Source organism: Gopherus evgoodei, chromosome 14 (assembly GCF_007399415.2).
Source record: "Gopherus evgoodei ecotype Sinaloan lineage chromosome 14, rGopEvg1_v1.p, whole genome shotgun sequence".
Lineage (NCBI taxonomy): Eukaryota > Metazoa > Chordata > Testudines > Testudinidae > Gopherus > Gopherus evgoodei.
Genome location: NC_044335.1, coordinates 25,915,935 through 25,928,208, shown reverse-complemented (window position 1 = coordinate 25,928,208; position 12,274 = coordinate 25,915,935). Strand labels below are relative to the sequence as shown.

Sequence of the window (12,274 nt, the reverse complement as noted above, 5' to 3'; positions counted from 1 at the left end):
TCCCCGGTTTGCTCTCGCGTTCCCCGAACCCCCGAACAAGCAGGTCTCCTTCCCTGCGGTTTGCAGGGTGGTTCGGGGAACGCGAGAGCAAACCGCGGCGAAGCTGGTCTCCTTCCCCGGTTTGCTCTCGCGTTCCCCGAACCCCCGAACAAGCAGGTCTCCTTCCCTGCGGTTTGCAGGGTGGTTCGGGGAACGCGAGAGCAAACCGCGGCGAAGCTGGTCTCCTTCCCCGCGGTTTGCTCTCGCGTTCCCCGAACCCCCGAGCAAGCAGGTCTCCTTCCCTGCGGTTTGCAGGGTGGTTCGGGGAACGCGAGAGCAAACCGCGGCGAAGCTGGTCTCCTTCCCCGGCTTGCTCTCGCGTTCCCCGAATCCCCGAGCAAGCAGGTCTCCTTCCCTGCAGTTTGCAGGGTGGTTCGGGGAACGCGAGAGCAAACCGCGGTGAAGCTGGTCTCCTTCCCTGCGGTTTGCTCTCGCGTTCCCCGAACCTCCGTGCAAGCAGGTCTCCTTCCCTGCGGTTTGCAGGGGGGTTCGGGGAACGCGAGAGCAAACCGTGGCGAAGCTGGTCTCCTTCCCCGGTTTGCTCTCGCGTTCCCCGAATCTCCGTGCAAGCAGGTCTCCTTCCCTGCGGTTTGCAGGGTGGTTCGGGGAACGCGAGAGCAAACCGCGGCGAAGCTGGTCTCCTTCCCCGGTTTGCTCTCGCGTTCCCGGAACCCCCCTTGAAGCCGCCCAACAGCGCTGCAGTATGGCCACATCTAACACCACTTGCAGCGCTGGTTGCTGTAAGTGTGGCCACTCTGCAGCGCTGGCTCTATACAGCTGTACTAATACAGCTGTAACAACCAGCGCTGCAAAATTTTAGATGTAGACATACCCTGAGCCTCGGCAGCTTTGACAACTCCCTGTCTATTCCAGTGGGATAGGCCCTTCCAATTTGCTGTCCCAAGGGTGGCACTGCTGCGTAGCAGGGACTGCATCAGGACTGGGTCCAAAGGAGAAAGAGAGCTAAGGCAGGGCCTATCAGGAGCTCGCTGGGCTTTTGTTTGGGTCAATTCAAATACTTGGGTTGGAATACCCGGTCGAAAGGGGACCCTGGTGGCTCCGTTAAGGTTGCCAGTGCAGCGGGACTAAGGCAGGCTCCATGCCTGCCCTGGCTCCACGTGGCTCCTGAAGCAGCAGAATGTCCCTCCTCCAGCTCCTAGGCATAGGGGCAATCAGAGGCCTACACACGCTGCCCCTGACCCAAGCACTGCCCCCGCATTAGGGCACGGCCTCAGGGAAAAGAGCTTATGAAAAAATGTTGTAGACAGCACCTCTCATCCCAATGCCCTTTCTGAATCACTCATAGGAACCATTCTAATCCCCAGTGGAATGCATTCACCTCTGGGGTGGAGCACAGCAGCTGTTTGACAGGACACAGCGACACCACGTAATAATTTAGAGTGAAGAATATTGGATCCATTGGGAATTAGAGGGGAATTTTAGGGATGCAGAATATAATACGTGCTGTAATTTGGCCAGGACATCAGGGTGACCCCCTCCTACTCCACTCCTATGATATCTCTGAAGACCACAAGTGAACAAACATTTGAAAGACTGATTTCCTATGAATGAATAAAATATAGCAGAAAATAATCATTTCTCTTAGGTATATTTATCTGGCCCTCATTTCCATAGCATGTAAGCATCTCAATCTTTAACACCTCTGTGAGAGAGGGAAACTGAGCAACTAACTGACCGGCCCAAGGCCACACAGGAAGTTTGTGGCAGAGCAGAGAATTGAACCCAGGTCTCCCAAGTTCCAGAGAAGCACCCTTGCCACTGGAGCATTGCTCCCCCGCTTGTCTATGGCACTATCAAGCACTGTCCACTTTAGTTGCTGAGTTGCTCTGCTGGTCCAAGTTTCCCAGAAGCAAAAGCCTTAGAAGGCTCAGGACACAGTCTCTCAGGAATAGGCTGAGCCAGACAGCAGGGAATACAATTGCTGGGTATGATTAGGCCTCTCTAAGGACCAAGGGAATGTCTGATGAGCAGGATGGCTGGGATTGGGGGGCAAGGCATGGGAAAGGGGTGCTTCCAACAATCTGGACCAAAAAACATTACTGAGAGTTTTCTCTCTCCCCTTGGCAACTTCCCCAGCCAGCTCTCCTCTCCCTGTTTCAGGTCACGTGACACCACTGTGACAATCCCAACAGTCTCTCACATGGAAAAGATTAGGAAAGTATGTAATGTGGTTCTAGCTGTCTTGCAAAGGGACATAGCAGCTGGAGAGTAGAAGGAAAGCTAGCATAAGGCACCAGTGTGAAAAGCTGATATCCTTTTAAAAGCAAAGCAGGCTGGGAGCCATCTCCATGATATAAACATCAGAGTGTTGAGGTGGGACAGGCAGTAGTGGAGGAAACACCTACAGGAACTGCAGTAAAGGGAGTATGGGAACCCAGTTTAGAAGAATGAGTTGTGCCTGGTTTTCCCATCTTATTTGATTTTTATTTTGTTGTTGTGGTTATTTTCTCCACTATCATAAAGGATTCTGCTTTGTATCTCTGAGTTTATGGGATGTGGACAGTCCCATGTTCCAGCCGGCGAGTGTTCCACAGCCAACAGCAGTCTGCAGGCCACACACAGCCTGAGAACAGCGAGATCTGCTGTGCTATGCACATAGGTGTCTCCCAGGCTAAAATAACATCCAGTGTAACCTCACAGGCAGCATCCTCAACGGAACACAATCATCACCTTAGAGAAACTCTGCCAAGGAGACACAGTCCTTCCCTTTATCTCTCTGCCTTGTGATATACAGATGCAAAAGGAAGCCCGATACGATATTCATGCGATGATAGGATATTATATTGGCTTTGCAGGAGCTGTAGAACCAACTCAGAGACAGATAACAAGCTCATCCGCATGCTGATAAACCTGCCAAGATAGGCATGTTGCTCTGCTCCTTATACAAAGGCACTGAGATGCTTTCTTAAACATGATTACAACTTCCTCAGATCATTAGCACGTGCACACCCACTCACCCACCAACACACCTCACCATGACAGAGAAACCCCACCCAGTGAAAGGTGAATGAAAAAGCACTCGACCTGCCCAGACCTGAGCGCAGGCCCTCAGGGCTCTGTGCTTCTCCCACAGCTGTGATCCCAGAACACCTACGGTGCAGTGCATATTGTGGCGGTTTTCTTGGCGCTCCCTTGCATTGATAGGTGTCAAATTAAGTCTGTTCTAACGTGTGTGTTCTCTTAAAACCATTACCACATTCATGTCTCGAGGTGCCGATAAGAACATCTTACTAATTGGAGAACAAAACGGACAGCACCCGGGCGCCGCCCTGTTTGCACTGCTGTAGGGTTCACTAAGAACGTCAGCTGGACATGGGATGGGGGAGCAAGCAGGGTCTAATCGGTCTAAGACAGGGTCATGGGAGTCATCCTGTTGAACTCTGTGTAGTGATTCATGTGAGTAAAGCTGCTCAGGTATTTGCAGCAAGGTTATCACTTGGGTGGTATTTGACCAGTCTGGCTTGGTTTTTTTATGGATTTGCCAGAAAAATAAATTTCCCTCTTCCGCACTTTAAGTGATAACAGATCAAAACTGTTGAAAATACAGCAGCTGTCTGCCCACCAACACGCAAACACACCGCACGCGTGTGAGAGAGAGAGGGTTTGAGTCACACAGAGGAACCGCGGTGGCTCTGCCCTTGTGCAAGGGTGGGAAGAGCCTAGATGTGGCCCTCAGAGTATTCCCACTGGTAGCACAATGCTGCTGGAGTAGACAGCCAGCAGGAGTTTTAGGGTATGTCTACATCTAAAATTTTGCAGCGCTGGTTGTTACAGCTGTATTAGTACAGCTGTATAGGGCCAGCGCTGCAGAGTGGCCACACTTACAGCAACCAGCGCTGCAAGTGGTGTTAGATGTGGCCATACTGCAGCGCTGTTGGGCGGCTTCAAGGGGGGTTCGGGGAACGCGAGAGCAAACCGGGGAAGGAGACCAGCTTCGCCGCGGTTTGCTCTCGCGTTCCCCGAACCCCCCTGCAAACCGCAGGGAAGGAGACCTGCTTGCACGGAGGTTCGGGGAACGCGAGAGCAAACCGGGGAAGGAGACCAGCTTCGCCGCGGTTTGCTCTCGCGTTCCCCGAACCCCCCTGCAAACCGCAGGGAAGGAGACCTGCTTGCTCGGGGTTTGGGGAACGCGAGAGCAAACCGGGGAAGGAGACCAGCTTGATTACCAGAGGCTTCCTCAGGTATGCTGGGATACCTGCTTATTCCACGGAGGTCAAGAAAAGCGCTGGTACGTGTCTACACTTGATTACCAGCGCTGGATCACCAGCGCTGGATCCTCTACACCCGAGACAAAACGGGAGTACGGCCAGCGCTGCAAACAGGGAGTTGCAGCGCTGGTGATGCCCTGCAGATGTGTACACCTCCTAAGTTGCAGCGCTGTAACCCTCTCACCAGCGCTGCAACTTTGTGATGTAGACAAGCCCTTAGTCAGTTATTTACTTGCATGTATGACTGTAGTTTAGCTTTAAAACTGAAAGGCAGCAGTGGATAGAAATGCCACGTACTGGAAGAGACATATTGGCACGGACACCGTATACACCCACCAAGAACCCTTTGAGTGTCATGATGATGATGTGAAACAAGAGCACTAGAATAAGCCAAACAAGAACACTGAGCCAGAGGTCTCCCATGTGGCAGGGTAACTGTGCTACTGCTGCCCATGGTATAAAAGCAGGGTTGAATCCAGCCCGTGATCTCACATGTGCACTGTGTTCCATCCCCAAGGATCTCAGGCTTTGCCCAGGGAATTGCTTTCCCCTCCCCTGAGGAACATAGCAGCCCTTTAGCCTCTTCCAGCAATGAGAGAGAGGAGTTTGGGACAGGAAGTGAAGAGGAATACTCCATCCAGCTGAAATTGCAGGTGGAGCTTTAGGCAAATGGACTGGTCCATGATGCCTTCATCACCCACTTATTACATTTTCAAACAAGCAAATTCCTGCTCTCTCACATCTGAGAGGAGCTCTGGGTAAACATCTGCAAAACTAACTCCTTATCCTGCTTCAAAGCCCTCTTCTGAACTCCCCTGAACCGCCACGCCTATAAAAACCTCAGCACCTGCGAGGCTGCCACTGGACTGTAACCACCGCCCATCACGGTGACCAACACCATCTCGCTGTTTCCTGGTGCTCCCTGTCAGTCAGTCTGTACCCATCTGTAGTCGTTTCTCATCAAGAGTGGCTGTTTTTCTAAAAGCTCTGCTCTGGGGATTATGTAGGGGCAGGTCTCTGGCCTGTGTTATACAGGAGGTCAGACTAGATGATCAGAGTGGTCTCTTCCGGCTTTGGACTCTATGATTGGATGTTTCAAAAGTCTTATACTTAGATTGTAAGTTCCTTGGCAGGGACCCTCTTTTTGTCCGGTGTTTGTACATTGCCTAGCACCCGAGACCCTGTCGTGTTACAATAACAACTCAAATAAGCCACCAGTGATGGGTGTATCATGCTTCAGCCTGGTTTTATAACTCAGGAGTAAGGGCAGTACTGACAGGGCAAAACACGACCACCCAAGAGCCACCCGACTAGCTTCTACACCCCAGGCCTCCTTCTGCCCCATCTCTTTTCTCCTGCCACGGGGTCGCTGCACCTCAGGGTCCTCCACACTCCATGCAGGGAGGGGGCTGCTTCTCCACTGTCTCCACAGAGAGATTCATTTGGGGAGGTGCTTATGGTTAGCGCATGTTTCTGTAAACGTGAGAGAGCCAACCTGAGCAGGATTTGGACCACATGGTGACCCCTACATGCAATCACAGAATTGTAGGGCTGGAACGGAGCTCCAGAGAGCATCTAGTCCAGCCCCCTGTGCTGAGGCAGGACCAAGTAAACCTAGACCATCACTGACAGGTGTTTGTCCAACCTGCCCTTAAAACCCTCCAATGATGAGGATTCCACAACCTGTGAAAGCCTATTCCAGAGCTTAACTACCCTCATAGACATACAGCTTTTCCTAACATCTAACCTACATCTCCCTTGCTGCAGATTGAAGGTAGGACAAGAAGTAATGGGCTTAGTGAACACGGAGAACAATCATTCCCTGTCCTCTTTATAACAGCCTTTAACGTATTTGAAAACTTATCAGGTCACCCCTCAGTCGTCTCCTCTCAACACTAAACATGCCCAATTTTTTTTTAAACCTTTCTTCACAGGTCACGTTTTTGAACACTTCTATCATTTTGGTTGCTCTCCTCTGGACTCTCTCCAGTTTGTCCATTATCTTTCCTAAAGTGTAATGCCCAGAACTGGATACAGTAATCCAGCTGAGGAGTCACCAACATTGAGTACAATGGGACAATTGCCTCTTGTATCTTACATACAACATTCCTGTTAATACACCCCAGAATAGCATTAACCTTTTTCACAACTGCTTCACACTGTTCACTCATATTCAATTTGTGAGCCACTACTGCCCCCACCTAGATCTTTTTCAGCAGCACTACTGCCAGCCAGTTATTCCCCATTTTTCACATGTGCGTTTGATTGCTCCTTCTTAAGTGAAGTACTTTTCCCTTGTCTTTATTGACTGTAATCTTGTTGAATTCAGATCAATTCTCCAATTTGCCAAGGTCCTTTTGAATTCTAATCCTGTCATCCAAAGTGCTTGCAACCCTTCCCACCTTCATGTCATATGCAAATTATATAAACATACTCTCCGATCCATAAGTTGTTAATGAAACTATTGACTAGAACTGGACCCAGGACTGGCCCCTGTGGGACCCCATTAGATACACTCTTCCAGTTGTGCACCCACCTTATAGTAATTTAGATCACACCTCCCTAATTTGGTTATGAAAATGTCATGTGGGACTGTGTCAAAACTCTTAGTAAAAATCAAGCTATATCATGTCTACTGCTTCCTGCCTATCACTAGGCCAGGGGTCAGCAACCTTTCAGAAGTGGTGTGCTGAGTCTTCATCTATTCACTCTAATTTAAGGTTTTGTGTGCCAGTCACACATTTTAACGTTTTTAGAAGGTCTCTTTCTATAAGTGTATAATATACAACTAAACTATTGTTGTATGTAAAGTAAATAAGGTTTTTAAAATGTTTAAGATGCTTCATTTAAAATTAAATTAAAATGCAGAGCCCCCTGGACTCAGGCAGTGTCAGTGCAACTGAAAATCAACTCGTGTGCCACCTTCAGCACGTGCCATAGGTTGCCTACCCCTGCACTAGACCATTAACCCTGTCAAAAAAGGAAATTGGGTTTGTTTGACATGATTTGTTCTCCACAAATCCATGCTGGCTATTCCTTATAACCCTAGTATCGTCTAGGTGCTTACAAACTGAGTGCTTAATCATTTGTCCCAGTGTCTTTCCAGGTACTGAAGTTAGGGTGACCAGTCTATAAATCCCCAGGTCCTCTTTGTTCCCCTTTTGAAAGACAGGGGAACATAGTGCCTTTCTCCAGTCTTCTGGGACCTCACCTATCCACCAGTTCTCAAAGATAATCAACAGTTCCAAGGGTTCTTCAGCTAGTTCCTTATGTACCCTAGGATACCTTTCATCAAGTCCTGTCAAACTGAACACATCTAACTTATCTTAAAATTCTTTAATCTGTTCTTCCCCTATTTTGGCTCGTGTTCCTTCCCCCTTGTTGTTAATATTTACTGTGTTAAGTGTCTGGTCACAATTCACTATTTTAGTGAAGACTGAAGCAAAAGAGGCATCACATTTCCACTTACAGCAGTCCCTGGGGAAATTAAGCAGGCGGTATACAGCCCTGGACAGTTTCCTAAGTCTGCTGGGAAAGACAGGGTTAAGATTCAGAGTCTCACAGCTCTCTTTTGTCAGACAGAAAGCCGATCAAAGTCTCTCTTCATTCCAGCTGATTTTTACCAGTCTTCTACTGGGGGCAACTCCCCTGTAACCTTCCCAAAGCTCAGACATGCTCAGCTATGCAGTGTGTGAGGGGGGAGGAGGAAAGAGAAAGAGTGCAGTGCATTCTGGGACTTGTCACAGGGATGTATGAATATGCACCAAAAGAAATTACACAGAATTGCAGAGCAGGTATGAGACAACACGGGAGCAGAGAGGGAGACAGACGCAGGCAGGAGGAAGAAAGACGCACATACACCACAGGAGCTAGGGGAAAAAGTCACACATATCCATGGGAGAGGGGGCTTACAAGTCCTGTATGTTATAAGCAAGTCTCATGGGCTTGTCATACATGGCGTATGTGAGAGAAGTGGATTAAAGGAAGCCAGAGAGGAGCACTAGAGAGACAGCTACACTAGGGAAATGTCCCTCGCTTGCCTGCAATGGCTCAGCTCCCCCAGCGTTAGCACCTTCAAGAGCCTGGTGCAGACGGGCCAATGGCTCTGGAAGCCCCACGTGGCCTAATCACACTCAGAGCAGGCCTGAACCATACGATGGTGGCAGCAGAAAACCCATCTACATATGGGATCCATCCCTGTGGAGCCAAATCAGTGAGTGAGAGCGCGAATTGGGGGTACAGGTCCCAGTGTATATCTGTTCTCTCTCCCCATCACGTCCGTCCATCTGGGTCTCTCTTTCTATACCCAGCTCCCCAGAGTATCTTTCCAGAGAATTCACCCAGGGCAGATGAGGCACATCACCTGTTGCTGGCAACCACACAGATCTCCCCACTCCCAGATTCCAAAGCCAGAAGGGACCATTGTTATCATTTGGTCTGACCTCCTGTATCACATACAACTTCTCCCTTGTCAGCTGTGACCTGTGCAAGTTCAAAGCATGGCCTTCCAGCACAGGCCTCTTCATCTGGAGACCTGAGAGCAGATGTGAGCAGGCACGATCCACATCGATAGAAAGGGAAACTGAGGCACATATAGGTCACATAGCAAATCTGTGTCGGAGCTGGGAATAGAACCCAGAGCCTCCGATTCCCAGCCATTGAGCCATGCCGCCTCCCTAACACAGAGAAGATTGAATGAGACTCAGCACGTCTCTTTCTAGTCTCTCCCATTCTCCATGTCTTCGGTATAGCCTCCAAGTGCTCCAGTCACAGGTGCCTGCTGCACAGGCCAGCCAGACATACTGCTGCGCCCCATGGGGCAGACAGAGCTGCCAACCAGTATGGAACTATTACAGACGCACATGCAGCCCTCCTGAAGGATGAGCTGCTTGGAATTACTGAGCAGAAATTGCTCCTAAAACTTTACAGGCTGCCTTGGATCAGAGAGAGAGAAATCCACAGCCCAGAGGGGCATGTTTGCTTTACACTTTAATCAATGACAGTGACCCACTTATAGCTCTCCTCAAAGACATGGATTCTCCTGCCTGGGTCACATGCTGGTAGGAATTTGCTCTGACAAAGCTGCGTCTATGGCCCCATGTGCGGCGAGCCAGTACTGCACCTCGGGAGCACACAGTTCAAACCCTGCCTTCAGGCTCCAGAGGGAGGGAGCTGCACATGGGGCACAGATGCACCCCGCAGAGTCACACTGCCTCAGCTCAATACAGGCCGGGCTGGATTGGCAGGGAAAGCTGTAAGCTGGTATTGGATTGGTGCACTGGATTGGTGGGGGACCCAAAGGCTGCATGTTGTCCAAAGACTTGAAAGGATGAGTATTCTGAAGAGTTTTTTCTCTAGAGGGTGGAAGAGAGGCATTCAAAGCCCCTAATTAAATCACAGGCTGAGAATGGCACACGACTGGGCACATACCATCCCCTCCCCATCTCATATCACCTGTATCTCCCCAGGAACTCATCACATGGGTTTGCAATAGCATCCTCACCATGTTCTACCACCACAGAGATCCCTCCCAAAATGACCACAGAGAGTGAATTCACTCTCCGAGTCCCTGCGTGATGCTAGGATTTCTGCTCCAAACAATAGATTCATTGCACTTGAACAGAAAGGGGAACTGCACAGCTATCCACAAAGAGGTGTAATAACTCAACAGCTGACTGCAAGCACCTCATCACCCACAGGTTAAACATTTCAGGCACCCCTGTGATTTAACAGAGCGAGTTTCTACATTTGTTCCCTTGCTCCGTTCCCAATCCCAGAGCACAATCAGCATTCCTAGAACAAACATAAAACTAGAGGTCAAGCTAAACCATGCTTACACAGCCTGACCTGAAATCAGGAAATCCACATTCCAAGCAGCTCAGCAATCAAAGACAAGGTTTCATTTCACAGAATTTAATGTCACGTTTCTGCTGATCTGCATCGATTTTGCCTTCCCAGATTTCACTTTGTGCAAAATTTTGCACTGAAAACACGGAAAAATAGTTTGAATTTCAGTGCATTTTTAAATGCAGAGCCTCAGAATAGCCTCACCCACAGGAATCAGCCCATGTTCAAGTTCTTAGCTAAAATGTGAATAAAAGCACAAACAGAACCCTAAAAAGCACCATTTCTGAGCTTTGCATTTGACTCGCAGCATTCTGCACCTCTATTTCCAGTACTCCCTCTCTGTGGGTTCTGGAGATCTAGTCATTTATCATCAGGGCCCGTTATTATTCACACTGCAGTAGCACCCATAGGGTGACAATCAGGACTGGGAGCCCTTCGCACTACGGAAAACCCGCTTGCTCCTAAAAGCGTGAATGTACAAAAGAGACTAAAGGATCATTAACAACAAGGACAGACTCACCCCCGTCTCCGAGGGCAGCTGTTGGCTCTTTAACTTCTGTTCCGGCACCGATCAGAACCTGGGGGGGGGGGGAAGGGGGGAAGAGAGAGAGAAAAAAAATCATCCAAAGTGTCTTCTCAAAAATGACCAAAGTCATGTACACTGTGGAGCGACATGAAATGAGCATCGCTCATTTCATCAAGAGCTCACTGGTGTCTTAGTGGCTTGAGCACTGTATTCAATTCTATAAGAATTCGTTCATTTATGTGCACTCTACTCTGAAACAGGTCTAGATGAAACAGCACCTTCTAACTGAGCAGGTCTGCTCCCTGTGTATTCAGAGGCTGAGCTGCTAATCTGAGTGATAAAAGCCTGCCTCTACTGCAGGCAGCCCTGCAGAACCAACACTGCTGGGAGAAAGTGAACTGGATTCTTAACTGGCTTGCACAGTGAATCATTAACCAGGTTCTAATTTCACGGCCATCTGTGCAGTGCCATTGTCTTATACCCCTCAGTTTCACCTGTACAGCCCCACTGAAGACAACAGAGTTGCTCAGGTGTTGCTGAGGACAACATTTGGTCTGCAGTTTTTATTCTAGGTGATGATGCACGAGCCACAAAGAACCCAGCTGGACTCACAGATGTCAAAGTGAGGTTTGCAGGACTGGTACTTTACTGGAGAACTGAGCATCTTTGATATGAAATGCACTTAGAAAAAAACAAACACATTCCCCAACAGCACTTTTTAGAGAGTCACTTTCTGGAGAAAAACTACGTTTTCTGGAAGACAAAGATCTGTAAGGTCTGAAGAGCACTTGCATCCACGTAACTATACTACAGACCAGAACAAAATCGGGGAGGTACATATTACAGGCTCTGATAAGACTAGAGAGAAGCTTATGAGGCCCATCTTGGGAATGCTACAGAAGACCTGGGATAGCTCCTACCTTTGCACAAGAAAGGTCTTTTATACTAAAGGGTTAATTTTCCAATGGGCCTCCAACACATGCACAGGTAAAAAATTGTGAGTAGACTCACATGCAAGGCACTAATGCAGATCGGGTAGAATGTCACATAATTCATTGATCCGGCCACGTAAAGTGCCATTCACATGCACAGAGCCCACAAACAGAAGCATGTGTATGAATGGGAGCCCCTTTGAAAATCCAACCCCCAGGACCTAAGCTGCACCAGCTCCAAGTTTCATTTTGATTTAATGAGACCATTGAACTGCATCCAATGTATGCCAGGCACTTTAACAACCACCCTGCAGAATGGTATAAATCCAGTATAAATAAATGGTATACATCAGTATAAATCCAGAGTCACTTCACTGAAATCGGTGGATGTGTAGTAGATGCAACAGAACAGAATGTCTGCCTTCTGGTGTGATGCAGTCAGGGTCCCACCAAATACACCCCTGCCCCCCCAAGGAAATTTCATCTGCAACATTCTGGCTGTCTCCCCACGGCCACATTTCAGTCCCATTAGGACATGGATTGTCTGAAGACTACCCACCAAACCACACGTGGCACATTCAGTAAAGGGGATGAACCCTTCCTCCCCCCACGTCAATGACCCGTCAGAAGAGGCAGGGCTTTACAGGTGTTGGGACACAACTGAGCATGGCTATGGGGCTCCATACAGAACAAAAATAACG

At 48.9% G+C, this 12,274-nt stretch overlaps 1 protein-coding gene across 11 annotated transcripts in view; it reads right to left on the bottom strand.

Annotated features, from left to right (window-relative positions):
* The window catches only part of EPB41L1 (erythrocyte membrane protein band 4.1 like 1), a 161,343-nt gene that overhangs the window by 136,443 nt on the left and 12,626 nt on the right, over positions 1-12,274 (bottom strand). For 10 of the 11 annotated variants that reach the window (XM_030533303.1, XM_030533308.1, XM_030533306.1 and 7 more), the window contains exon 2: positions 10,636-10,693. The exons of the other annotated variant lie outside the window; for it this stretch is intronic. The gene's annotated coding sequence lies outside the window, so the exon portion shown is untranslated. The remainder of the gene's footprint in view (positions 1-10,635; positions 10,694-12,274) is intronic. 11 annotated transcript variants of the gene reach the window in all.